At 53.1% G+C, this 27,500-nt stretch overlaps 1 long non-coding RNA gene across 1 annotated transcript in view; it reads right to left on the bottom strand.

Moving 5' to 3' along the window:
• Positions 1 to 26,259: 26,259 nt before the first annotated feature.
• LOC130681478 (uncharacterized) overlaps positions 26,260 to 27,500 on the bottom strand; it is a 1,836-nt gene continuing 595 nt past the window's right edge. Inside the window, exons 2-3 of the long non-coding RNA XR_008994657.1 lie at positions 27,209 to 27,472; positions 26,260 to 26,389 (exon numbers count right to left, since the gene is read on the bottom strand). This is a non-coding gene — a long non-coding RNA (uncharacterized LOC130681478). The remainder of the gene's footprint in view (positions 26,390 to 27,208; positions 27,473 to 27,500) is intronic.

The following is a 27,500-nucleotide window of genomic DNA, read 5'->3' as shown; positions in this document are numbered from 1 at the left end:
CCGGACAGATCCCAACCACCACGAGGGCAAGGGCCCTGGGTTCTCATGTGAAGCGCCCACTGCAGCAGCAGCAGCAGCAGCAGGGCGGCGAGTGCCGGGCCTTACTCGCCGCCCTGCCCGTCTTCTCTCCACCCATCCGGGCGGGCCCACTCCAGGACCGCGGCCCCAGGGAGACGCCCCCGAGCGAGGCGGCTCCTGCTTATTACACCACGTACCTGCCGAAAGCACCGCTGCTGCCCGTTGCAGCTCGGGACGCGGAGCCGCTCGCAGCGGGGTGGGGCGGAGGCTCGGGGACCCGGGCCCCGTCCTTCCTTCCTCCTTGCACCACACCACCGCGCCTGCCTCCACGCGTGCCGGACGCCCGGCCAAGGCCCGCGGGACCCTCCCCCGATTCCCAAGGGGGAGGCGCGGGCCGCGGTAGGCAAAGAGCGGCGCCCAGCTCCACCCCCACCTGCGGTAGGTAGGGGTGGAGGCCGGCGGACTCCCTCACCACGGGGGGTGGCAGGGAGCTCTGCCCACTACGCGCAGAAAAGGAGGGGCAGCGGCTGGGGGGTCCGGTACCCCAAGGCACCCTCTCGGATCGCTAGAGAAGGCTTTTCTCACCGAGGGCGTATCGCTCCCCGACCCACCAGAGCACCACGGCTCGGACCCACACACGCGCCGGCCTGACACGAGAAGGGCCAAGGCGGTGTCGGTGGCTTTTGCTCACGAGGGCGTGGAGTGAGGAGACGTGGAGGCGGGGGGGTCTGCGGTAGGGGTAAAAACAAAAAAAAATAAAATAGTGGGGAAAAAAGAAAAAAAAAAGCAGCACAGGCTGACGGCATGAGCGGTCACTCACGGCTGGGGGCCACGAGCTTGTGCCTGTGGGCCTCAGGCTCGCCCTTTTGCCTCCCTGTTCTCGCGTGCCACTGGAGGCGCACAGCGGCAACTCATCAAACAAAGCACGCCAGAGAGCTAACAAAAGGAGCCAGTGAGACGGTAGCCTGGCCAAGACGGCCACGGCACCCCCGCGTCCTTGGCTCGGCCCACCGCAGCAGTCACACGCCCACGCGTCTCGCCAGCGCACCAGCCCCGACGGGGACGGCGCCCGACGGAGTCGGCCCCCCCGCGGCACGCGAGCGGGACCGACGAGGCACCCTATCCCCGGGCCGCACAAAACCCCCTTCCCCCCACACACCCCCACGGTGTGTGGTCGGGGAGGGGCACGGGCCGGGCGTGCCTCCCTTACCGCCTCGACCCCCCACTCGTTCACGGGAACTTCTGCAAGGCACTCACAACTCCACTCACTCCACTCCACCGCGGCAGCAAGCCGAGCAGGGGAAGCTTGCTGGGGGAAGGGAACGACACCGCCACTCGGCCTCAGGCACCTGACGGGCGACCTGGAGCGCTCCAGGAGCACCACAAGAGGACCGAGCAACACACGCCGGCGGGACCCGGGAGAAGGGCTCGCCGCGTGGCGGCGTGGCGGCCTCCCTCCCCTACCACGGGAGAGAGGCCCGCCCGCCAGGACACGGCCCACAGGCCAACGCGAGGGTGTCCGCTGCGTCCAGGGACCCCGGGCCCGCCCACGCCGTGAGGCAGAGGGCGGGAGGACGAGATCGGGCCGGACTCCGCACGCCCCTGGCCTCTCTTCCTTTCTCACCCACACCACGCAGCCCAGCAGCAGATGTGGGGGCGTGGGCGGGGACAGGGCAGGAGGCGAGGGGCCCCGCGCGCGCACAGCGAGAAGAGCAGTCCCGTTCGCTCCGAACGTCTGTCCCTCGCTCCGGCGCGGTTCAGGCCCGGCCCAGGAGAGCGCGAGATCGCCACATCGATCAGGAGCACACGGGGACGACGCCCCCGCCGCGTGTGGGAGGAGGGCAGCCCGCCGAGGCCAGGAAACGACGACGGGGCCTGCTTCCCCCGGAGTCGGTGCAGTCGAGAGAACCCCACGCCAGACAAGCGCCCAACACACGAGGCACAGAGCCTCCAGGGTGGGTCGTGGGGGAGTCCATCACGACACAACCGCAGGCAGGCGGGGAGAGCACCACGCAGGGCAAGAGGACCCGGACACGCGCGCACGCGCACGTCTCCTCCTCCCCCGCCGCCCTTGGGTCACCAGGCACCGTGAGGGTGCGCACCCAGATCGGGACCTCCCTGGGCGCACGCGACAAGAGCCAGCGCACAGGCACACGCGGGTGGCGACCTCAGGGAATGCAGGAGCGGAGCCGGGCATCTATCCGGCCGCACACGCTCAAGAAGCCCGGAGCCGTGCCACGCACGTCCAAGAGAGGTCCCAGAGTCCCTCAGCGACAAGCACCGAGTGACAGGGTGTCAGCACCTCTCTGCAGGTACAATCGGACCGCCTCTCGAGAGAGGAATCACAGGGCCACCCCACGGACAGCGGGGTCCCCCCATGACGAGCGCGTGGCCTGTCCCCACCGGGCCCAATCCCCCCAGCATCACACCACTGTCACCAGGGCTCCAGGGCTCCCGGGGCCATCTGGTCGACCCTTGGGGGGGGTTGGGAGGTTGAAGTGGGCTTGCGGGAAAGGGAGGGGGAGGGGGAGGGGGAGGGGGAGGGGTCAGACAGTCGGCGGGGCGCGGGTCGGTGGGTGACAGCAGGGAGGCCCGGGGACACGCGGCAGCGGCAGCGGAGTCGGGGTCGGGATCGGGATCGGGATCGGGATCGCGATCACCCTTCCCTTTCCCAGCCGCCGGTCGGTCCCCACATCCGGGAGATAAGTCGGCGGGAGGGGAGGCCTTCAAAGAGACGAGACTTGTGTAAAAGAAAGGAAACAATGCCGGGCCGGCCGGGCCGGGCCGGTCCTTCCACACATACGGAATGGAGGGGCAAGGGGCCGTATCCCTCTCCCCCAAACGTGAGCGCCTACAACGAACGGATCCCACACGAGGGACTGCGGGCAGGCCCCTGGAGCCCCACGAGGACCACCCCGTACGCCACGGGGCCCAGCCCCACCTCCGGAGCCGGACGCCGAGCCGAGCGAGCGGAGCGGGGCGGGGCGGGGCGGGGCGGGGCGGAGGCCCGGGCAGACGTGTGACACGCACGGAGGAGGGCCTGGCCACGGAGAAGGAACAGAAAGGGCGGCGCGGCACAGCGCGCGACCACCTCTCTCTCTCTCTCTCCTCCCTCTTGCGTCTACGTCTCCCTCTCCGCCGCAGCCGTCTCGGTCGGCCGGCGGGTGGGTAGGTGAGTGGGTCCCCGCGGGCGGAGGGACACCGGCGCTGGCTGCTAGTCGACCCGTTCGGGCGGCCTCCCAGGGCCCAGGCCACCAAGGGAGCGACCGAGCGTGCGTGGCGACAGTCACCAACCGAGAAAGCGAATCCGCGGCCCCAGTCTCCGGCGAGCGCAGAGCGCGCCGGCGTCCCGGCACGACCGGGCCTGCAGCGCCCGCTACCCGCGTCCTCCTGGAAGTCCGCCTCGGGGAACCGTGGCCACGTCCTGTCCCTTGCCCGGTGTCACCGCAGCTCGAGAGGGAACAGGCCGCATAAAAGCGGCCGGCAGGTGGCGCCCGACAACCGGCGCCGGTCGGTCCGTCAGCGGGACGGATCCGGATCGCAGGGCCGGCGAGAGCTCGCCATCGGCCGCCGTGAAGGTCCCCCATCCATCCGATCCCGGGCCGCCCCGGGGCTCCCACCCACCCACCCACCCGCACGTGAGGGTAAACACAAAGGGAGGAAGGAGGACACCCACCAACGGAAACTCATCCCATCCCACGCTCTCGCCTAGGAAGAAGGAATACCGTCAGAAATGGCCACCCACCCTGAAGTACAGGTTTCGGATACTATTTCGTCCTCTTAGAAAAGTAAATAAATAGAAAGGCAGTTCCCCGGTGGCGGTCGCCAATAGGTTCCTCACCACGGTATAAAGGTCATAACCAAGTGCGGGCAAAGGGGTCGGTTTGTGTGCATACCGAGGATCAGAGCCTAATTTGGCTACCTACCCAGAAAACGAATTAAGATACGACATGAAGAAAACTTCCACCGTCAACGTCCTCCTCTGCGAGAGTCATTCCAGAAGCGGATCGTCAGAAAACCTCAACAAAGATCCTGGCGGCGCCGTGGCAGCTGTCGCTGCCTTCATCCCGCCGCTTCCTGGCCTCGCCGTTGGAAGGAAGGAAGAAGGAGGTATCTAAGCGGGCCCGTGCGTACAGTCCAACAACGGACTTGACCGCATCGCTATTGTCGGAACTCAACCCACAATCAGGAGGAGTGCAAGCCGCAGCGCTCCAAAGTCGTGAGACTGTAGACTATCTACCGTGAAAAGAACATAATGGGATGTGGACCGTTCCCAGGGATGCGCCGTGTGTTTTCTTTCATTCGTCTGATTTCTCTCAAACCGTTCACGTGCAGTTAGACAATATCCATCCTGTGATGGATAAGTTTTCACCAATGCCTAGGGGGTAGGTACCTCGCTGGTTTTCTGGGTTTCACCGGACAGGGCCGGTAACCGTAGGTCTGCTTTCGCCCTGTGTCCGTATTCCCATTCTGTGAAGGTGCGAACTCGCCGTCTGATCAGCCGCAGTCTGCTAAAACCTACATACACAGGCTTTTAGGTTACTCTACAAGAAGTTATGTCAGAGAGAGAATCCATCTTCCCGTGTTCTCTCCCGTCTGCTATACCTCTATAGCTTTTCTTCTTCCTTTCCTTCCTAATGACAGCCCTTTCGTAGAATCCGTGCCTCATATCGAAAATCACCGAGTAGCGTCCTCCTTTCCGAGCGGTAAAGATACCTCAAGACAAAGGCCGGGCACAGAAGCCACAGGGCACACATCTGCAAAGAAGCCAAAAAGCTAATAACCCCTTTCAAAGAATACGGCTCCTCTCTCACTCACCGACTTCACAGTTGCCCGTATATGGCCCCGGAAGACGGCGGCGGCGGGTTAGCCAGAGACGGGTAAGATTCCTCACGGGAGGAACAACCTATAAGGCAGGCACAGGTCGCAGGGGGGCGCCATCAGGCGAGAAACTGGGGATCCACGGAGGTGAGGCTTAGAGCCTCCCCCCCACCCCACCCCCCGACCCCCCGCCGTTTGGAGAGGAATCTTCTGCGTCCGTGGATGTTCTGTGCCCCTTGTCTAGCTCGGATTAATACTCAGTCTACAGGCACAGACCTGATCGTCTACATTCGCCCTCCCTCTGACAGCACTAAACTATGTCTCCTGCCTTCGTCCTGCATCTACCGACCACTTCAGCATTTTATTAAAAACTGAAAATAAAAAGTAAGGAAGGGAGAGACATGTGGGATTCACATATAAATCGAGTATTAAAAATCAATCGAAACCATCATAGCCGACTGGACGGTTGAGAGTTCACCAGGCGTGATCAAAACCGAACGCGTCCGTGATAACGACTGCCCTTAGCCACCGTTCACCAGGTAAGAACTTAGTCACTGGGTAAGAACTAGGTCACCGTGGAACACCTTGTTCGTCATGCTGCAGAAGATGGGAGACCCTCGAGGATGAGGCTGGGGCTTGATGGATGACTGCGCATCGAGTCCCCTCCACAGAATGTTACCGCTGTTAACAACCATCCGATCGACACATAGGAGAGGTGCCCTCTCAAAAAAATAAGAAGAATAAAAAATAAAAAATAAACACTGATCAGTGAGCAAAACACTCTCTGTAAGGCCATTCTTTAAATATTGAGGCTCCTGAAGACATGCTGACGGTTCCCTGCCAGACGTAATCGTACAACTAGAGCCAGTGCAAGAGGAAAGGTGAAATAGGAACTTCTCAGGACCAGAATGGTCGGAGCTGAACCCGGAAACAGCTATCGTCTGAATATATGCTAAGATGATCTCCCGAGAGAGAGCAGCATTCACGTAGCAGACGGCATTAGCAACGCAGCACGTGTGCAACACTTGGTAGGACGACAGATGACCGAGACTTGGTTTACTTGAAGAGCGTGGCATGACCATACGTACCCCTGATAAGCTCAGCTTCCGGTGGTGGTTGGAGATGGCGTTCCCAACAAATCTAGGGCAGAAGCAGCCGTCTAGGAATCCCAGATCCCGCCTTGGGGCGGGGAGAAGACTTGACTGTTCCTTGGGATGGTGTAAGAACGAGTTCTTGGAAGCTCGGAAAGAGCGCCCCGTGTAAGCCGGTGAGCCAGCGAGGCTGTGAGCTCAAATCCCAAAGGAAACCACCTTCTTAACCAGGGCAGTATCGCGAGTAACAGTTTTTGGCGAAAGGCTTGGGTTAAGGAGGTTGGATGGATGGTAGGGGGGGGAGAACTCGGAGGGAGATGGTGGAGAAAAGAGCCGTTTCCAGAATCTGTGTCACAACGGGAAACTGAGGGGGGGTCGGGGCTGCCAGGGTGGGAATTGGGGGTAGCGAGGGGTGTGTCATCGAGTGGGTTTGCAGGTGCGCTAAATTAAAAAGACATTTTTCGACAGGCTGTCACCGTACACGTGCACACAGTCCATTTCCCCTCTTCGTTCCTTTTGCTCCTGTCAGCTTCTAAACCCTCAACTCTCCTGAATATCGAGAGCTCACCTTCCACCTTACATCACAGACAGTGCTTCAGCCATCAGTTTGCAAGCTCTCTCCTCTGGGACCTCTCAGATTTCTGCAGGTGAGCTGAGGGACACAGAGACCCTGTCCTCGGGGACATCATTACACGGTTTTGTCCCCCTACCTCCAGAACCGGTGTAATGACTGAATCCTTCTCTCACCCACACTCGAAAGAGGTCTAACTCCTGGGAGGACTCACACGTTCAGCTCGCCTTTCCGGCGCAGGCCAAGTTGGAACTGAGTTCACCTGCAGCTGGTGTGACAGCCAACGTGCCGTGTAGGTAAGTTATCACTTTTATGCTCTTCTTTTTTGGTCCACTTGGGCTCTCACTGACCTGGCATGCCACGTGGCCCTCTCCCTGCAACGCTGCTTAATGAGGAGAGAGAGCTAAGGCAGGAAGGAGCAAAAGAAGCTAAACTGTGCACCAGCTCCGTGACACGGTACCTCAAGAGGGCATTTTAGTAAGTCTGTATCATAGCACAGTAAATTATCTCTCTGAACGAACTTGAGGGAAACAAGTGCATTCCCTCCACTCCATAGGTCCTCAGCATCGAGTCCCCTCCACAGAATTTTATTGCTGTTAACAACCATTTGATCAATACATAGGAGAGGTGCCCTCTCAAAAAAAAAAAAAAAAAAAAAAACTAGGCTAAAATCTCTTGGACGTAAACATGAGCGACTTCTCCATGACCATTATCTCCCCGGGGCAAGGGAAACAGAAGCAAAAAAAAATGAACAAGTGGGACTATACCAAGCTGAAAAGCTTCTGTACAGCAAAGGACACCACCCATAGAACAAAAAGGCATCCTACAGTATGAGAGAATATAGTCGTAGGTGACAGATCCGATAAAGGGTTGACCTCCAAAATAGACTAAGAGCTCACGCACCTCAACAGGCAGAAAGCAAATAATTCAATGAAAAAACGGGCACAGGATCGAAACGGACATTTCTCCAGAGAAGAAAATCAGATGGCCAACAGACACAGGAAAAGATGCTCGCTCCACATCGCTCATCACCGTCAGAGAAATGCCATTTAAAACCACAATGAGCTATCACCTCACACCAGTCAGGATCGCCACCATCCAAAAGACAAACAACAACGAATGTTGGCTGGCGAGGTTGTGGAGAAAGGGGAACCCTCCTACACTGCCGGTGGGGATGTATATCAGTTCCACCATTGGGGGAAGCAGTATGGGGGTTCCTCCAAAAGCTCAAAATAGAAATACCATTTGACCCGGGAATTCCACTCCTAGGAATTTACCCTAAGAACGCAGCGGCCCAGTTTGAAAAAAGACAGATGCACCCCTATGTTCATCGCAGCACTACCTACAATAGCCAAGAAATGGAGGCAACCTAAGTCGTCCATCCGTAGATGAGTGGATAAAGAAGATGTGGTATGTAAACACAGTGGACTATTATTCGGCCATGAGAAGAAATGGTGCTAGAGGGTATTATGCTCAGTGAAATAAGCCAGGCAGAAAAGGACAAGTATCAAACGATCTCACTCATCTGTGGAGTATAAGAACAAAGAATACAAACTGAAGGAACAAAACAGCAGTCGACTCACAGAACCCAAGAATGGAGTAACTCGTTACCAAAGGGAAAGGGACTGGGGAGGGTGGGTGGGAAGGGAGGGATAAGGGGGGGAGGAAGGGGAGGCATTACTATTAGCAGACATAATGTGGGTGGAGGGGCACGGGGAGGGTCATACAACACAGAGAAGACAAGTAGTGATTCTGTAGCATCTTACTACGCTGATGGACGGTGACCGTCGGGGTGGGGGGGAGGGGGCGGACTTGGTGATGGGGGAAGCCTAGGAAACATAATGCTCCTCATGTAGTTCTTCATTAATGATATCCCCACCCCAAAGAAAAGGAAGGGAGGGAGGGAGGCAGGGAGAAGAGAGGGAGGGAGGAACAGAAGAGAGAGAGAGAGAGAGAGAGAGAGAGAGAGAGAAGAGAAAGGGGGTGGAAGAAAACAGAGAAAGAGAAAGGAAGGGAAAAAGGGAAGGAGAAAGGATGAGAGAGAGAGAGAGAAAGAAAAGCAAAAGAAGGAAGAAGAAGAAAGAGGAGGCAGAAGAACAGGAAGAAGAAGAAGAGAGAGAAAACAGCAAAGAAGTAGAAGATAGAAGAAGAAGAAAAGATGTAAAGAACAAGAAGAAAGAAGAAGGTAAGAAAGGACACCAAGAAGAAAGAAAAGAAGAGCAAGAACAACAACAACAAGAGCAAGAAGAAGAACAAGCACAAGGAGTAGCATTTTCCTCTGGCATTGAAAGAAAAGAGTAAGCACGCACATACACGCAAGCACGCATGCATACGCTCACGCGTTCATAGGCGTGCGTGCCCGTGTACCCATAGACACCTATACCTGTGAGTCCACGTGTATGTATACCACCACACGGTGGGTGTTCTTTGTAAGGACACGTTTCTCTTCCTAAAGACTTAGGGAGGGACAGGCAAAGTCACCGGAATCGCCACAGACGGCCTTGTCAGGAAACAGGAATAAAGGAAAGGCTCCAACCCCACGGAGACCTCGTCGTGATGTCGGCCGATGGACAGACGCACGAACCAAACCGGCCTGAACCCAGCAGAACTCCGGGCACATGTGTTTGGCAGGAACACAGAGAGGAGCGGGCGGGAAAGAGAAGAAGGCCGGTCAGCGTACTAGAAGGGCCCCAGAGAGTAAACCAGTGAAAAGATAGAAAGCGCCAAGGCCAGGAGCAAGTTGGCCTAGAAGTGTGAATACTCCCCAGGCAAAGAAAAGCATCTCAGCCGTAGCCTGTGCTTTCCTCGTGTCAGTGAGCACATACCAGCGTCAGACTGACTTGAGCACCTGCCCAAAGGCCCAGCCTCTTCAGGAAGAATTCTGTCTTAAAGCTAAGATTGCATTTTAATCAAACCGATGGCGCCTCAGCCCCCACTGGAGGCAAGGCAGACCATCTTGACTGATATGTTTCCACACAGAAGCTGATTACCCAGGAGAGGGATCAACGAAGTATATTTTCTGGAGGAGGAGGAGGGAGGGAGGGAGGAAGAAACTTAATGTCTGAACAAAGATGAATATTCTGGGGGCACTTTGGCCGGTCCGCAACCGGCCCGGGGTCGCGCAGCATTCCTGATCATCGTCCACTGCCTAGCCTATGAAATAAAAACCAAAAACCCGACTCTGAAACCGTAGGTGCGCTCCTCTCTCTGAGGTCGCCTGCACTTTCTAAGCTCATGCCTTCAAACTTTATCTCACACTCCCCTCTCTCCAAGTGTACACTTGCTCTCTTCCAATAAAACGGAAACCTCTCGGGGCGAGGGCGCCCCTCCTCCCTGAGGTGGCCTGCACTTTTCCTCTCTTTCAGTCACTTACAATAAAACGTTTGGTCTGCTGCTTCATTACCGTGTCTCTGCCCTTCCATTCTTTGTGGCGGCAGAGGCAAGAGCCGACCGAGGAAAATACACAACGCCCCCGCCCTACCCGCAAAGGTGTGCCAAGGCCACTCAAGGGAGGAAAGCCCTGACCGACTGCCTCCCTGCCCAAGGGGATCGGGGCGGTCAGACATCCACGCCCTCCTGGAAAAAGACGCCAGGGGCGGGGGTCGAGCCAGCCAGCCAGCGAGCGAGCAAAACCAACCTGCGGGACAATCTTCACCAAAGCCCCTTGACCTCACACATCACACACACACACACACCACCTGGAAACGGGTCCCCACGCTTCCCCCGTGCAAGTGCAGTGTGCAACCGGAACACCTGGGACACGCTTTTGGGGGGTGGGAGTTGGGGGGGTGGGCCGGCCCCCCAACCCACAAACTCCCCTTCGGGCCCCGCACCCTCCTAAACATGCCCTGTTTCTTGAGGCGGGCGGACACAGGGATCCCGTTCACCGGGCCCGGCTGCTGCTGGTGAAGCAGACTCCTCCTGTCCCTGTCCCAGGCCTCAGTCCAGTCCCCTCCTTCTGGCTCGCATCGGTCAGGGCTCACGAAGCCCTTTGATGTCTTCTGACATCCATCTCCACATCTCTCCTCTCTCTCTCTCTCTCTCTCTCTCTCTCTCTCTCTCTCTCTCTCTCTCTCTCTCTCTCTCTCCCTCCCTTCCTCCCTCTCCCTGTCGGTCCCCAGAGAGTTTTGGATTTGTCAGTGGGCAGCAGGGAGGAGAATCCTTGAAACTTGAAAAAGTTAAGCAGGCGCGCCACCTTCCGTCACCAGAAACCATGGGTCTGGAGGCTGTGACTATCTAGCCAAACCATACTCAGCTCATTTTACGTCCTGAGGAGTTAGCTTCATAACCATCCTGTTGGAAACCCTGTGACCGATGGGACAGAAAAGTGAGTGACAGCACCATTGGTGGCCAGACACAGCTGAACCAAAATATGTTAGAAAATCCCACGGGTTGAAAGCGAGGGCTCCGAAAAATCACTGCCAGCCCTCAGGGTAATGACGACCTAGAAGAACTTTGGCCACTAGGAGGAGCATTCCAACTAGAATCTAAGCAAAGTCTTCCAGATCCCAGCATAGCCTCGAAGAAAGCGTCGTTACAAAAAGCGAATGACAAATAAGCCTTGAGAGGATATGTATGAGGGGAGAAAATATGGGGGTGGGGAGATGTGAAGTCAGTGTGGGGGAGAAAGGAAGGACTGTAATGCTGAATGTAACTCCAACTGCTACTTTATTCCTTTCCACGGCCACCAAGGGGAAATCTGGTAGGGACCAGAGCCGGTAGATAGAGAGAGCATCCTGGGAGGACTGGCAGAAGCCCACATCTTTGCCGGAAGCAGCTCTTCCGAATCTGTGTCTGTAGGGTCCAAGCAAGGCAGGGAAGTAACACTGTCTCTTCCTTTCCAAATCCAGACATATTTGTTAAGGAGGAGCCTTGGTCTCCCAGGAATAGCCACTGCCTTCTTACCATTTCTTTCTTTCTCTTTCTTTCTTTCTTCCTTTCTTTCTTCCTTCCTTCCTTTCTTTCTCTGTCTCTGTCTCTCTCCCTCCCTTCTTTCTTTCTTTCATTGTTTCTCAGAACATCCTACACCTGGGCTTGGCTTTCTGCCTACCTGGCACCTATGGCAGGGTGGGTGGGGCGTCCATTCTTCCCTGCTGCTGTCTCTGCCAGTGGCTCTGGAGCCTAGGAAGGTCATGTCCTCTGCACCCTCTTTGGGGAGTTCCACTCCTTACACCCAATGGGGTGTTTTTCAATAGTGCCAAAGATATTTCACCTCTGTCCTGGCTGGAAACCGACAAGATATTTTCAAAGAAAGAAGACTGAGTAGTTTCGGAGTCACAACTTGACAAGATCGGAAGGTGATATTCAGCACCCCCTAGGAGTTTTCTGGTGAAGGGTCTTCTTGACCCTGAAGGACAGTGAGAAACTAGGTACCCAGAGGGAAAGAACCCCATGGAGGATAACGTAGGTGGAGAAAGCTAGGAAGCCTTTCCAGTGGCCACCCGATTCTTTGAGTTGACGATGCCAGGGTTCTTGTTTGTGAAGTCCAAGAATGAGTTTCACAGACACCCAAGGTAGGAGAGCCAGGGAGAGGCTTTCTTTGTTTAGAAATAAAGTGAGAGAGGTGGGGGGGGGGTTGGGCGGAAGGGGCTCTTGGCTCACCCCAGGAGGGAACAAGAGAGCCTGCGGTGGTGTGTTGTCTAGGGGATTTAGAGGCAGTGGAGGATTTTTGAGAATTGAGGGCTTAGGGTGTGGACTTGCACCACCTGCCCTGTGCTGCCCTGCCCTCAAGATGGGCCGGCTGGGTTGCTGTCTGTCTGCCAGGGCTGTTGACAGTGAAGTCACGGGTTATGCTGAGATGCCTTTGCCGAACGCTCAAAACATTCAAGGCCGAGTCGCTCCTGGCCTTCTGACCTGGAACTGATCTCACTGAAGATGTCTACATTCCTAGTCTAGTGTCTCGACCCTAGAGAATTAGTGTGACCTCGACTCTGCATACCGCTGAACACAGAGTTTCGATAGGGACTTGACATGGATTGTGACATGGCTTCGACCGTGAATGTCTTGCCTTGCTTTCTCCGGAGGCCCTCACCCTACTGTGTCTAAGCCCACGGGTCCCTGTCTCATTCCCCCCTCTACAGATAGAGACCCTAGCTGCTGCTAGGGAAAGGGGGGCGACGACGACCGCTCTGGCTGCTTCATGCTGAGAAGGGGTGCACTAAAGGGCGCAGTCAGGTCTCCATCAGCGGTCAGTTGAGGAGGCCCTCGGAAGACGGGCACTTCTATTCCGGGTTCCATTTCTATGACTATTTGCAGTTTTATGGCCTCTAGGCAAGGTAGAACCAATGGCGTTATGAGGTTAAATAGCAACATCTGCAGTTGGATCTTCCATTCCGGAAGGACCAACGTGATGAGATGAAGAATGCGTGGTGGAATATGGGAACCGGAAAGAGCGAAACTTTAATAGAAATGATGGGGGGAGAAGAACAACAACTAACACATCTGGAGAATCGTAGCCAGATATTTTCTGGGGAAACTAGAATTCTGAATTCAGTTTATGTCCCCATGACTAGTACTAGGATGTAGTACAGATAAAGGCCGCGTGATTGAAACGATACTACTCTCCCCTAGAAAATAACTAATCTTTGGCTCGATTATTTGCATAAACGCATCCAGAAGAGCAATCGATTACGTAGGCTTTTTTAAATGGGCTTTGCTGGCACTTTTCACAAGGAATTTCAGATGGAACTTTCAAAGGCCCCGTGAGGCCAGATAGCCAAGCCAGACTCGCCATCGGGTTTTGCCTGCAGTACCTGTAGATTTGGGTGAATTCCTCCCTTCTCCAGGTCCCCGAGACATCCTGAGGTTCCCGTACCTGCCAGGAGGTGACCTTCCTCAGTCACCTCGTCAGGCTGCTGGGAACCCTATAAGCAAGGTACCAGGCCTGTTCTTCCAAGGGGCTTTGTTGGCTTTTGTCAGGTCTACCTTAGTTCCTTAAAGCTGTCCGTTCCTATCTGAGTTTACACACGTGCCTCTCAGGTATCCCATTCCAGTCAAAGCCTTGCGAATATCACCAGTGTTTTTAATGGGTCCTCTTACAGGGAAAGCAGATTCCTATTGAACTCATGCAAATAAACAGACTGCCAGGAAGTATCAAAATAGCCACGGAGAGTTTTTAAATTCTGGAGGGATCAGGTAGAAAGATAAAGTTTCAGTTCTGCTTATACAGGCAGTCATTTACTAAACTGTTGGCAGCTTATGGGCAACACTCGAAACAAAAAGCCACAAAATCATCTTCCTTAGTTTACGTAGTCGTCCTAGGTAACTAATACCTGTTCTGCTGAAATCTAGCTCTTGACTAGCTTAGGAGTAATAAAACAGTGACTAGAAATGACAAAAGACTGACAAATGACAACGGTTAAAGATCTGATGAGAGAGCTTACCCTAAGACAGTGGACATGAGGAAATTTGGATTATTTTTGTGACACAGAACATTCAGTCACAAAGTTTAGCATCATTCCCTTTGGCAGTGCTCTCCAGGTAAATAAATAAACAAATAAATAAATGTGTGCGTGCGTGCGTGCGTGCGTGCGTGTGTGTGTGTGTGTGTGTGTGTGTGTGTCAGTCAGATAAATAGGCCAAATTAGCCAAATATTTTCCCCGACGAGGAGAAAAAATTCCTCTGACAGGTTCCAGGGGCCCTCGGGAAAATATCAGAGTTAAGTAGAGGTATAAGCACCTTTTTGAACTTGATTCTGGGACGCCGTCAGAAGGAAGTTTCTTCGGCACTTGCCTCAATAAGATGATACGTTGCCAAGAAGCAATACTTATCCACTTAACCAGCATGACCACAAAATACCTCAAAGGCAAATACAGAAGGTTCCACAGTCGTGAGCAACGTTTAGCTTTTAGTCCTTTTACCGGGGGGATCTCATTTTCTTCAATACTCAGACGACTCCTTGAGACTTGAAGCATGAGAAACTGCTTTGATAAAACCATTAGAAAACCTTTTGCAATCTTTCAACACGAAGAGCAGCAGACTAACCGTTTGAGAAAACATTGTCTTGTTCGCCGAAAACAAAATTCGAATTTTGCCGTGTCCTTGATATCGAGACTCATTTGCTTTTATTTCACAGAGCATGACCATATCCGTTTTTCCACAAGCTTTCCACAACTTTCCTTACACATCCGTGTTCTCCCTCTTTAAAGAAACAGCTGTACTTTAGAACAAAGTTACTTCCTTTTATCCAAAGACCCGTTGTTTTTTTTTTTTTTAGCATGCACAAATGTTTTCCTCATGACTTCAAATACTTTTAGTTAAAATTCAAAATCGTTAGGAACTTGCAATTTTCAGTGAACACTGAGAAGTAGGCTATTGTAAGCCGTCACACTAGCCTTCTTTAGATGGACAAATTTATGAGCACCTTGACTAATTTCTGGAATCGTGTGCTTTAAGGCACAGTCCCACTAAGCACAGAATATGTCTGAACTGAGCAAAACTTTAAGATTTTAGGTGACGACAAAAATTCTCAGGCAGGCTGTCGGTGGGATTACACACTGCGACACACAATTAGTATTGAGCTGTTCGCTTGCTACACACTTAGCCGACTCATTCTTCACTATGCCAAACCTTGACTGAATGTGAGACAGAGTCAAGCCTCTAAGCATTTTATTCTGGGAAGATTTAGCAGATAACATCCACCTAAATGACTGCAGGTGAACGTAGGCAGCTGAAAATCCCAAGGACACGTCCCTTTCGGTTCCACTTAAATTAGCATTCACGCTTCACATCTTTTATTGGAATTTTCTGGAAGTTTTAGAACGCCCAATTTTCACAAGCGCTTGTCTGTAAATCCATTTTATTAGTACCATCCGGAGGTAGAAATAGATTTCTCATTGACCCACTTAGACACACACACCAACATACAGATTGAGATGTAATGTACTACAGCTAGCAATACTTTTCATGAGAGAACATATACACAGACAGACAGATAAACCGACACAAAGATTTGAGTTACTAATATATCCAATTGCCTTGCTTCCTTTTAGCTCATTTGACCCAAAGTGTCTCAGTTCTCAAGAATACACTCTGAAGGTGAGCAGTTGACATAACTGGGTAAAGGTTTCGACGGCCCCAGACTAACAGGGCTGAATGAAGGCTCTGAAATGATAGGGACTGTGTGTGTCCAGGGGGCTGGAAATAAAATGCAAGTACCATTCTAGCACCAGTCACTGAAAGCCAGGCCGTGCTGCGGAAGACAGATTTCTTCCGTTTTGGGGAGTCTAGTTTAAAAACAAAAGAGAACCTCCAAAATTTTGAAGATAATGAGCTCGATAAGTAGACTAGGTTTTCACCAAAAAGATTTAGAGAACGAGTCCCCTATTGTAGTAGTTCACAGGACTTTTGACTATTTTCTTTCCTTGCATTAAAATAGATTTGGCTGCATCACCTTATCAGACTGTCTACTTCTCTTGGGGGCCAAGCCTCTCCGTTCGAGAGTTTGTATTGAGGTCAGGCTTGTGGGCAGAAGAGAAGACACTTCTTCCTTTTCAGGCTCTGGGGACCGACATCCCTCCCAGTTCTTTAGAAAGGCAAGCCAGAGGCGTGTGTGTCTGGCTTTAACTTGAAGAGGAAGCTCCCACCTGGGAGAGAGAAAGACAGCCGTGCGACACACCCGGTCGGTCGGTCGGTCCGGTCGGTCGGTCGGTCCGTCGGTCGGTCGGTCGGTCGGTCGGCCTTTTCTCTGTGGGAGGGCGTCCCCTCGCTTCGCCCTGGAGCCTGGAAAGATTTAGCAGATACCATCCACTTCAATGCCTGCCGGTAAACTTAGGCAGCTGATTGTAGCAAGGACACGTCCATTTCGGTTCCACTTAAATCAGCCTTCGTGCTTAACATAACATCTTTTATTAGAATTTTCTGGAAGTTTTAGAACGATTGGTCATCACCTCCTCTGCCAGGCCCACTGGACTTGAGCACTCCTTACCAGCGTGGCCTGCACCTTGCCTCGATTCCCCTCTTGCCTTCCCACTGAGCAAGAGTCGCCTCGGAGCTCTGGATCTCGTGGGACCTTACCAGTGTGCTCCTCCTTTACGCCTTTTGGGAGTTTGGCTAGTTTTTGTGTACCCGCCCAGAAGTGGCACTCTTAGAGGATGCCAGGTAGTCAACAGTTCCCCTAGTTCCGTTGGATGCCTCGCTGGAAACTGGTTCACCCAGAGCCAGAGAAATGAAAGTCCAGGAGACTGAAAGTAGACCCGAGTGTTCCTATCCTTTCCCAGTCTGGAACTCTGGGCTGCTGCTGCTGCTGCTGCTGCTGCTGCTGCTGCTGCTGCTGCTGCAAGTCCCGTGTGTCCCGTCCACGGTGACAGCACAGCACGTCAACCTCACGCATGAAAGTAGATGACTCTCCCGATGAGAGGTGGAAGCTGATTTTCCTCACCAGAAATGGTTTACAGAGTCAACGTGCTAACGTGTAAGAGGCAGAGGCAGGCACCAAGAGAAAGAGACAAACAGTTCCTTCCGTCACTTGCAGTTTTTTTTCACTAGATCGTAAACTCCATAGGAAGGAGAACCATTTCCTTAGCTCTAATGCCTGGTCCAGACTAGCGACTGAAAACATATTTGGAGTGAACTGAACTCTGCATTGACTTTTTTTTTTTTTTTTTTTTTTTCCTTTGGTGTTGTCGTTTAGGTCCTTGGAACGCGGCAACCATTTTCGTGGCATTTCAGCAAGATGTCTCCACGGGATTACCAGAACTCCAATTTTGACTCTGATGTAAAATGTACATGTAGGTGCATTAAACTATCCGGGTGCCAGTGAGTCTACTGCAAACTCTTCCTCTCTGATTCTGATGCTTGATCCTTTAAGAGGCAGTTTTCGCACGGCTGCCCAAACGGCCTACATACGTGAGGGCTAGATGTGGACAAGCTTACTGAGAGTTCATAGGAAATCTTTCCTTGTGAACATTTTACTGACCCGGGTATTCGTCTCGTTGATTTACACTGCACATACCAGACAGGTAGGGTCTTTAAAAGTCCATATTTCTGCTTTGCTTTTCACGTTGAAAGAGTCCCAGTATTTTGGCCAAAGTATATACTTCAGGGAGTCCTTTTTTGTTTTTGTTTTTTGTGCCCACCCACCAGCCACCCCGTGCACTGTATTGACATCCGTGAAAAGTGTATCTCACATGTGTGTGGGGGTGGTGGGGGTGGGGGTGGGGGCGGGGGTTCAAAGTGCACATCCAAATATTGGAAGTCTGATACACTGCACTGTGTTCTGGAATAAGATGTAATATGCTCGCACCAGGATCACACAGACGGTATGCATCTGTAATAACTTCTCTGGAACCTATTCTATAGATTAAGATTCTTCTATTCAAACAAATACAAATATCAGATACGCTTCAGAGGAGTTGATGATGCTAACGGTCTAAGATTCAGAAATGAGAGGAGGCAAAATTGCTACCTCTGAAACTTGGAGAAACGAGGCACATAAATATCCGTCATGTAGCTGATAGGTATCCAGGATAGCCACACAAGATCGACGTCAAACCTCCATGGGGGTGGGGGGGAAACGCTTTTGAAATGTGAAAATAACCCGCGACTCAATGGCACAGCACACAGGCTGCTGTCCATTTATGCAGACACTTCCTGTCAGGAAGGATGGATCCAAGATCTGTCCATGAAAACCAAAGCAAAGGAAAGACTCGTGGATACCAGAGCAGACAAGAAGCACACACAGCAGAGGTCGAAACATGCGTTCATGCTAGAATCCAAACTTCTGATTGCGTGCCGTGTCACTGACGGAGGGCTCGCTGGAAATCCAGACGATGGTGCAAGAATCCGGGAAGGGTGATTCACAGGCGAGCATCCCGGAATAGTCCTTTTCCCCCTGACGAGCTACTTCCTCTCACCAGTCACCCGAGAACTGTACACGGAAACAACCTTGAGATACCGTGGCACTGCCATTCGATGGGCGGACGTATGTGAAAATCTAACCGAACCCCGATGCTTACCACGTTGCTGAGTTTGGAGCCGTGGGCTCTCTCGTCTCTGCTGGCGGCAGGGAGACTTCTGCGATCACCTCGGAGAGTGGTCCGCAACACCTAGTTTATTTGGAGATGCCAATGCACTCACCCATTCTGTGGGCATCGTAGGCGACGGTCATTCTCGCCATGCCAACTCTCCTCACGGAGACGTGTCCAGAAAGTTCACTGCAGTACTGCTGTTTTAACTGTGGAACCCTGGAACCAGTGCCCATTAGCAAATGGACCGTGCAAGAGGTTTGTTTGTCATCTTTGGTTGCCGACACGAATGAGTACAAGGTACGTGTACTACTTTGGCTTCCCCTCAGGAACCATGATGAGTTAAGAAATGGCCAAGCGATGTGCCCTGTGAGAAGGTTTCGTCGTTTCAGAACATGCCAAGCAAGACTGCTGTGACACATATACTAAAAGCCTAAGAACACACACGGGAAGGGTGAACACCCCAATCTGGCTCATGTTTACCTCCGCAGAAACAGGAGGCAAATGGGCTCAAGTGATGCACGGGAGGCCTCCATCGCCTCTGCCACGTGTTACTTCTTCCTGAAAACATATTCCATATGAGAAAAGTGGGTTTATGAAAGCTGAGTGGTGGTCGTTCTCCACACATTTTTGATATGCTTGCTACTTAACAACAGAAACCAAAATTTTATAGATTAAGGGGGAAAAAAAAAACAGGAAGTGATGTCTCGGCAAGCTAAGAATCCTTCTAAGTGTCACAAAAGCCACTGGCAATAATAAATACAGGAAACATCTCTGTATGCAGGAAAAGTGGGACGTATGCTTTATGCTTTCAGTCAAAGAAGGTATGAGACACAGAAATGCATTTTCACTGGGGGGGGGAGGGGAGGAGGAAGGGGGTTGGAGGGAGAGGGAGGGGCTGGTGGCAGAAAGGAAAGAGGGAAGGAAGAGAGGAATTGAGAGAGGAAAAGAAATGGTGTCCTAAAAGTGTGAGAGGCTGGTTCCTGAAAAAAGGAAATCTTTGGACGAAAGCTGAACATAAAGAAGAAAGTTGCAGAAGGGCTGTGAAAAGGAACCTTGGGAAAAGAATCGACGTGTGTGATCAGGCCAGCTACGATCTAAATGAGTTTCTTTAAGATGATTTTTAATAGCAGAAGTAAGCTGGCACAAGAATAAAATCTAGTTTTCTCTGTGTCAGGAAGACAAAGTGTCCTGGGACTATTGGTCTGCTCTTCCTATGTGAGAGACTGTGAAAGGGCTGGTGTGTGTGTGTGTGTGTGTGTGTGTGTGTGTGTGTGTGTGTGTGTGTGTGTGTGTGTGTGTGTTGTGTGTGTGTGTGTGTGTTGTGTGTGTTGTGTGTGTGTTGTGTGTGTTGTGTGTGTTGTGTGTGATGTGTGTGCATTGCCTTTAAAGGCATCGACTTTTCAAACGATTTTCCTGTGCTGGGTGTTGCCTTCATTGGGTCTTTCATTCGTTAAGAAAATGGAGTGTGCTTCCTAGTAAAAGAGCTGAGTTTTGCCAGCAACCGGGTCCCCTCCCGTATTTTGCCTGTGAAGACTTTCATTGTCCCTCTGGGCACACAGACAGCCAAGCATCTTTTTTCACAGTGTAGGAATGAATTAGCATGAGAATGGCCATCTTAAGGGCCAAAGAGCCGTTTTCTGAGTGCAGGACTCAGGAAAGGAGGAACTGGGTAAGGCTTGATAAACAGGTGTTGAAGAACAAGTTAATCATGGACACCGGGTTGCGGGCGGTTGCGACTCTGGTCAGCTTATCTTGCTGAACCACCCTAACATTTGAGGAGTGGTCTTATCTTGCTTTTGCTTAACCCCCAGGATGTAGCACAAGCCAAAATTTATGGAAAGTTACTGTGAGTCAGTGCTTTTCGAAAATGCCATAGAAACCCCTGGCTTTGAGTGCTCTGGGTCCTTGTGGAAACCCGCTGCGTCGGGCAGACACTTGGACCCCAGCTAGCTGGAAATAAACCTCGCTGTGTGACTTGCATTATCTTCTGTCTATTTGAAGAGGTGGTGGTCGACTCCGGACCCTAACCACAGTTATCCTAGTCTACGGAGTGTGTAAGTAAGTGCGAGTGAGAAAGAGAGGGAGAGGGAGCTGGAGAGGAGAGGGGGAGGGAGGGAGAGGAGAGGAGAGGAGAGGAGAGGAGAGGAGAGGAGAGGAGAGGGCGAGGGGGAGGCGGAGGGAGGGAAGAAACCAGAAACCTGTGTTGATACTTCAGACAAACTTACTCCAGTCCAATTCTAAGTGGCTAAACTGGTTTTGATTGTGTGAAGTTTCCACGGGAAACACTGTCCGACAAGATAGGCCTACAAAGCTTTCTGTGTGCTCTGTTTGTAGGTAGGGGTCCATCACTGCTTTGGAAATGATGTGGAACTCCTAGAAATCGGGAACGTTCTAGTCTCATCGGATCCCTGACGATGATGATTCTGTTACCCCACGATACGGCTGTCATCCAAACGGAGGCTCCCGTGGAAGGAACGAAACCTGGGCTTTGGGGACATGCCCTAGCTGACTGGCCCACCAAGGTGGCAGCAGCCACCGAATCCATAAAGCTGGTGGCCCAGGTGGATCCAGTGCATGCCTCTCTCCTACCAGCACACCAAACCCGATCCGAACCCCCTGGCTGTCAGACGCTCGACATCCTGATGTCTCTGCGACACAGAAGCAGCCTGGTCCCGACTCAGAGAGACATGAAGACGGGCTCCTTGGTGGGTGGGTGGGTGGGTGGGTGGTTGCAGACATCCACAGTCGGTCAGGGCCGTGGGAAACCCAATCCAACCCGGACAGTTTGTGTGCTGCCCAAAGAGACGGCTCAGCTCACCCCCACCCACAGAAGTTCTTTCCAACCTCACACGTTGACATATGTCCAAGTACTTCCTGTGATGCCCCGTGGAGCCAGAGCCCAGGGAGTCGACGCCTGGATCCGTGTTAACTAACCTTTAAACCCCCCACCCCCACCCCCCAAAATAAAATATAAAATAAAATGAAATGAAATATTACAAAGTGGGGGTGGGGGTGGGGTCAGGGGGAAGGCTAATCCACCTAGTGACCCGTCCGTCCGGCACTCCCGATCTGCCATCTCCGATTCCGCATGACTAGGAAGGGAAGCAGCCGCCGCTGCCATCGCAGAGCGGACCGCTTCCACCTAAGGGTCCGGACCAGGCCTGTGTGTCCTGAGAGATTCACAACCACCCTCCTTCGTATCCCTTAGATTTCCTCTCCTGTCGTCATCCTTCTGAGCACTGCACATGAGGCGTGGGGTCCCGGAAATCTCAAGCCCAGGCACCCTCCTGAAATGCCTAAAACGGTTGGGTTTCATCGGGCTGTCGCTCTTATACCAATAAGGGCCCTGAGGGATCCAACCCCGACTTAGGGGAGACGGCAGAATGACGGTCGGGGTCACGGGGCTCGTGGATGAAAACCGTCTTACCGACGGTCTGTGTTGCTCTACCGTCACGGGTGCTTGGTGTTATTTCCTGGAACCTTCGTACCCGTTGTTCCTCGCCATGATGTCAGCCTGGGAACGAAACCACAGACAGCACAATGCTTGCCTGCTGGACAGAGCGAATGAGCCATCTAGGCCTTTCCCTGAAAAAGATGCTCTTCCTTAAGGAAAGGAAATTGAGGATCCCTGATGAGGACAGTTGACGGATAGATAGTATAGTTCATCCTCTTCTCTCTCTCCCTCTCTCCCCCTCTCCCTCTCCCTCTGTCTCTGTCTCTCTCTGGCTCTCCCTCCCCGCTCCCCTCAGCCCCCACCCCCTTCCTCTTCCCCTCTTCCTTCCTTCCGTCTTGTCTTGTTGCTGCCCTGGACTTGTCACGGGCCGGGAATATCTCATCTCATCCGAAGTCATGTTTCAATCGCCCTCCTCCGAGGGGCATGACCTCCTTGGGAATGAGCTTTCCTAGCAACAGGGGACGGACGATGCCCTGACCATAAAAGGGCCTAGGTAAAATAGAAACATAAAACACACGTTACAGCTCTACAAAAGATCGTGACGAAAAGGGGGAGTGGGGGGCTGGTTAGGAAGGGGTGAGACAGCCAGCCCAAATCAAGCCACAGGACAGAGGGCTGCGGAACGGGGGCCGGGGGGACAGGGAGAGGATGCCGCTGGCCACCGGCTAGGCCGGCCAGGGGCCAGGTCGCTCGGTGGCCAGCTCCACATTTCTGACATGCAGTCGTTGCGGCCACTGTCCAGACGGACCCCAGAACCACTGCACCCCCCGCCCACACACCTTGTGTGGGACCAGCGTCTGGCCATCCCCCACGAGTCGTCTACCAGCCTTGTCTATGGACGGACTGACCAACCAACCACCCGTTCCCGGGCTCGCCCCGCTGGAGCCAGCCATCGTCCCAGGGGAAGGGAAACGACTTTTTTTTTTTTTTTTTTTTTTTCCCCCCTGGAGGCGGGTGTCCCCGGCCCCGCACCCTCCTAACCACGCCCCGTTTCTTGAGGCGGGTGGACATAGCGTTCCCGTGAACCGGGCCTGCCTGCTGGCGAAGCAGACCATTCTCGTCCCCATCCCAGGCCTCAAGTCCAGTCCTCCTCCCGGCTGGCTAGCATCTGTCAGGGCTCAAGAAGCCTTTCCGTCTCCGAGATCCGTCCTCTCGGTCGCTCTCCTGAGAGTTCTGAGGACTTGTCAGCGAGGAGGGGAGTTTGGCTTTGCTCATCCCCACCAAGGGTACCCTAGAACATCAACTGTTCTGTTCGAAAACACACTTGGGCCAAGGTCCCTGGCCAGCAGATCCCCTCGGCTTGAGGAAGTGATCTCTGAATCAGGCAAGCACGCCACCTAGTGACGAGAGAGAGAAGAGAGACGACAGAAAGGGAGGGTTTTTCTCAAGGCAGGGCAAGGAAGGAAGGAAGGAAGGAAGGAAGGAAGTCTTCCAAAGAAAACGGTTGTTATTTTTATTATGATTTTGGATGGGGTCACCTCCACGTGGGGACGAAAGTCTCCTCCTCCATCTCCCAGGTGGGTGGTTCCACCTTCTTGTGGGTGGGGAGGCATCCATGACCTATGTCTCTGACCGACCCAGGCTCAACCAGAAAATTCCTGACTGTCTGTCTCCCTGGCTAGAGTCGGGGCTGGGGTGGGCTGGGGGAGTGGGAGCGACCATGACGTGAGGCATGAAGCCGCGCTGCTGGGGTGAGTCCGCCTAGCCAAAGCGACCCCGCTGTCGGGCATGTGTTTTTCTTGCCCTTGCCCGCAGGTCCCAGAACGAACGGATCGAGCGGCCAGGGGCGGCAGGGCGGGGCCGCCGCCGCCACCGCCGCCCCCCAGCCTCAGTCCCCGGGCAGGCTGACGGTCACATCCGGGTCCCGCCCCCACCCCCACCCCCACCCGTTCCCCTCTGCCCTCTTCTCATTCAGAGGAAGGGGAAGGCGGGAGGTCACCGAACAGCCCTCCCTGTGTCGTCCACAAGCATCTCATCCCCTTGACCCCGCTCCGTCTGAGATACCAACTCGGCTTTTCCCCTGTGCAATTTCCCCGGGGACCAGGAGTTTAGTTCACCCCCCCCCCCTCGGCACGAAACCCCCAGCTTTCGGTTCCCACCGAGTCAGCCGGGCTCACTCGGGAGTGGGGGAGGGGAGGGTCAGGGACGATCGACTTCAGCGGGCTTCCTTCAATCGCTCCTTTCAAATGCAGAAACTTCCCCCCGGTCCAATTCAATGGGAGCATTTGACTTCCCCCTCGGGGCTTCTCTCCATTGAATGTCTCTCTTCAACTCCCCCACCCACAGGCTGCAGCATGCAAATGGCGGGGGGTGGGGGTGGGGGATGGGGGATAAGGGCGGGATCTCTTGAGATACGCCCCTGAAAGCGGAGACCGAACTCAGCCTCCCTTTCGTAACCCAGGCAACCCCGTGAACCCTTTGAGAATCCTGGGCGTGGAGGCTGACGCCATACAAGATGTCTTCCCTGGAAGGGTCGGGGTGGGGCTGTGGGGGTGCTGAGGGCGGTTGGTGTGTGTGTGTGTGTGACCATCCGAGTCAAAGGGGTTGGGGAAGGGAGGGGCCGGACGCGCTTTGCAGATCTCGTCGCCGGTTCGCATTCCTAGGCCGTACCCAGGCTCAGAGGGAGTGATCAGGGCCGAGGGAGGCCTGGCAGGGGGTGGCTCCTCCACCCTGGCTTGTGGGCCCAGAGATCACACTCACTCCTAAAGCAACGCTGTTCTAGGACCGGGTTTTCATCGTCCATCATCTTCCAGATCGATGGGGCTCCCGGCCCCCACCGCCACCGCTCCCCGCGGGAAGTCCTTGGTGTCATCCCACACGTTCACGGTGTTGTTTGGGCAGCCACATCTGGGGAGGTCTCTCTCCCTGTGCAGTAGGTGAAACTGTCAGGGGGAAGCGTTGTGTATTGCGCTCGGTTTTGGTCCCTCCCCGCCGCCAACAAGAATCGAAGGGCAGAGACACAGTCATGAAGCACAGTACAAGTTTTATTGATAGTTACCTAAAGAGTGAAGAAGTGTGGACGGCCTCAGGGAGGAGAGGCAACCTGAAAGGTTTATTATGTTTTATTGAAAGAGAGCAAGTTGGAGAAAGGGGTGGCTGAGGGAGCCATGCCATTCAAGCTGTGTAGCAAAACTCAGGCTGGAAGAAGACCCCCACGAAGCAGGGGCCTTTGCAGCCGGCTCCCCCTATTACCCACCTTGATTTCGCTTTTTTTTTATTATACTCTTGGCCTTGCTTTGACCTGCCTTTTCGCTAAGGGTTAACTAACCTCTGCCGAGCAGTGTGGAAAGGATGAGAACATAAGTTTCCCAGGAGCTTTTCAGGACAGTGCTCCTGAAGAACGGAACACGCCGGGGCCCAATGGCGATCTCAGCATAAAGTACCGAAACCTACCGTCAGTCAAACATTGACCACCCCATTTCCACTGAGAATACCCCCCTTTTATTGTTACCATGCTAGTGAAACTAGTGATGGAGAGTTTTATAGAAATAGAGTTACGAGAGAATATTGACTTGAATAACCCTGTCTGACACTTCATCAATCTTCTCATCTTTTCTTCCTTCCCTCTGCTACTTCTATTAGCTTTTTTTCTTTCTTCCTTCCTTCCTTCCTTCCTTCCTTCCTTCCTTCCTTCCTCCCTCCCTCCCTCCCTCCCTCCCTCCCTCCTTCCTTCCTTCCTTCCTCCCTCCCTCCCTCCCTCCCTCATGACAGCCCTTGACTAGCATTTGTGCCTTACACGTGAAATCAACAAATCCCATAATTTTTCAAGAAGTAAAGATACTGCAAGACAAGTGCTGGGCCTGGAAGCCACAGGGCATACATCTGCCAAGAAGGAAAAAGCTAACCTTTTCCAAGAATATGGCTTCTCTCTCACTTACCAGCTTTACATCTCCCTGTATGGCCCCGGAAGATGGCTGGCTAGCCAGAGACGGGTAAGATTCGTCAAGGGAGGAACAACCTAAGACAGGCACGGTCGTAGGCAGGGGGGCCGGCAGGCAAGAAAATGGGGACCAACAGAGGGGAGGCTTAGAACCTCCCCCCTCCCCCCACCCCCCAGGGTTGAGAGAAACCTTCTGCAACCTTGGATGTTTTGCTGCCCTCGTCTGGTTTGGATTAAGACCTAGTCTATAGGCACAAACCTGATCATCGACACTTGCTCTCTTACCGCACTCAATCATGCCTTCCTTCTATCTATCTCTTGCATTTACCTACTACGTCAATATTTTATTAGAATTACATATCAAGTATAAAAAAAAAAAAGAATAATCGTACATCATACTTGACTTGATTGTTTATAGTTAACACACAGAAATAGTTTCTATGATATGAATGCCCTTGCATCGTTCACCATGTAAGAACTTGTTTAGTCCCTTCGGTAGTGGAGTCATGGCGACCTGTGTCTTATGTCAGGGAGATGTCGGTATCCACACAGAGGAAGGGGAAATGTAGTTTGCTGCTTACTGTGCCCTGCAGAGGGGTGTATAATGAAGATATGAGTTTATGATTTTAGATTGATTATAAATTTATTAAAACTTGTAAGAATATTTTTGTGGGAAAGAAAGAATCCTAGCTCACTGTGGCAGTAGGTGACCTGAATTTCACCCTAAGCTGATAGACTCCGTAGTCGCTGCTACATACTGCAAGCTCCTACGGTGGTCCCATGCACTTAGAAACCGCGTCGCATAGAAACGTAAAACACAACAGAGTCCACGTTGCTAGGAAAAGTTTCTGTCAAGGAACAGAAAAATGATCACCTGTCTAACACTTGACCAACCATGACTAGATCAGAAAGAAGAAGAAGAAGAAGAAGAAAAACTTGCTCATACCTATCAATCAATTGTCTATACCAATTAATCCACAGAAAAAAAAATATTCATATCCTTGTGCAAAATGGTATAAATAAAGCTGTCATCGGCACTTTGTCGGGAGATCACCTCCATCTGACTCTGTGTCCTGTCTCTCTGTGCACCGACTCCGTCTCATCCTTTTGGGCTTCACAACCCCCGCCCACCCCACCCCACCCACCCCCACTGGAGCTGGACTTTGGAAGGGCAGGTGAAGAGAGAGAGAGAGAGAGAGAGAGAGAGAGAGGCAGTGACTTGGGGAGACAGACTAACTGAGAGTGACTGAGTGACCGACTGAGAGTGACTGAGTCTCACTGGTGACTGAGAGTGACAGGCAGACTGACTGACGGAGTGGTGAGTGAGACCGACTCGAGGGACAAACTGCCTGAAACTGAGTGACTGACTGACCTGAAAGAAAAAAAAAAAAAAAAAAAGGACCTACCTGTCACTCGGTCTCGGTCGCCGTAGCTGGCGTGGGCGGTGACATGTAGAGCAGCGAACAGGAGGGAGGGTGTTCACTCCGGGGAGGTTTGATTCCCGTCCACAGCCGAAACGGTCCTGAGGTTCGCAGCGTCGTCCCTGCCCATGACGTCATCGCGGAGCGACTCACGTCCGTCCCACTCACAGCACATGCGTCGCGCCGCACGCGCGCCCGCTCAGCCCGCTGGTCGACCCGGCCTTGTGAGCAGAGACTTGAGTGACTGACCTGAAAGAAAAAATAATAATAATAAAAA

This window comes from Manis pentadactyla, chromosome 18 (genome assembly GCF_030020395.1).
Source record: "Manis pentadactyla isolate mManPen7 chromosome 18, mManPen7.hap1, whole genome shotgun sequence".
Taxonomy (NCBI): Eukaryota; Metazoa; Chordata; class Mammalia; order Pholidota; family Manidae; genus Manis; species Manis pentadactyla.
The sequence above is the reverse complement of the archived record's forward strand: the minus strand, read 5'-3'. Positions and strand labels throughout refer to the sequence as shown.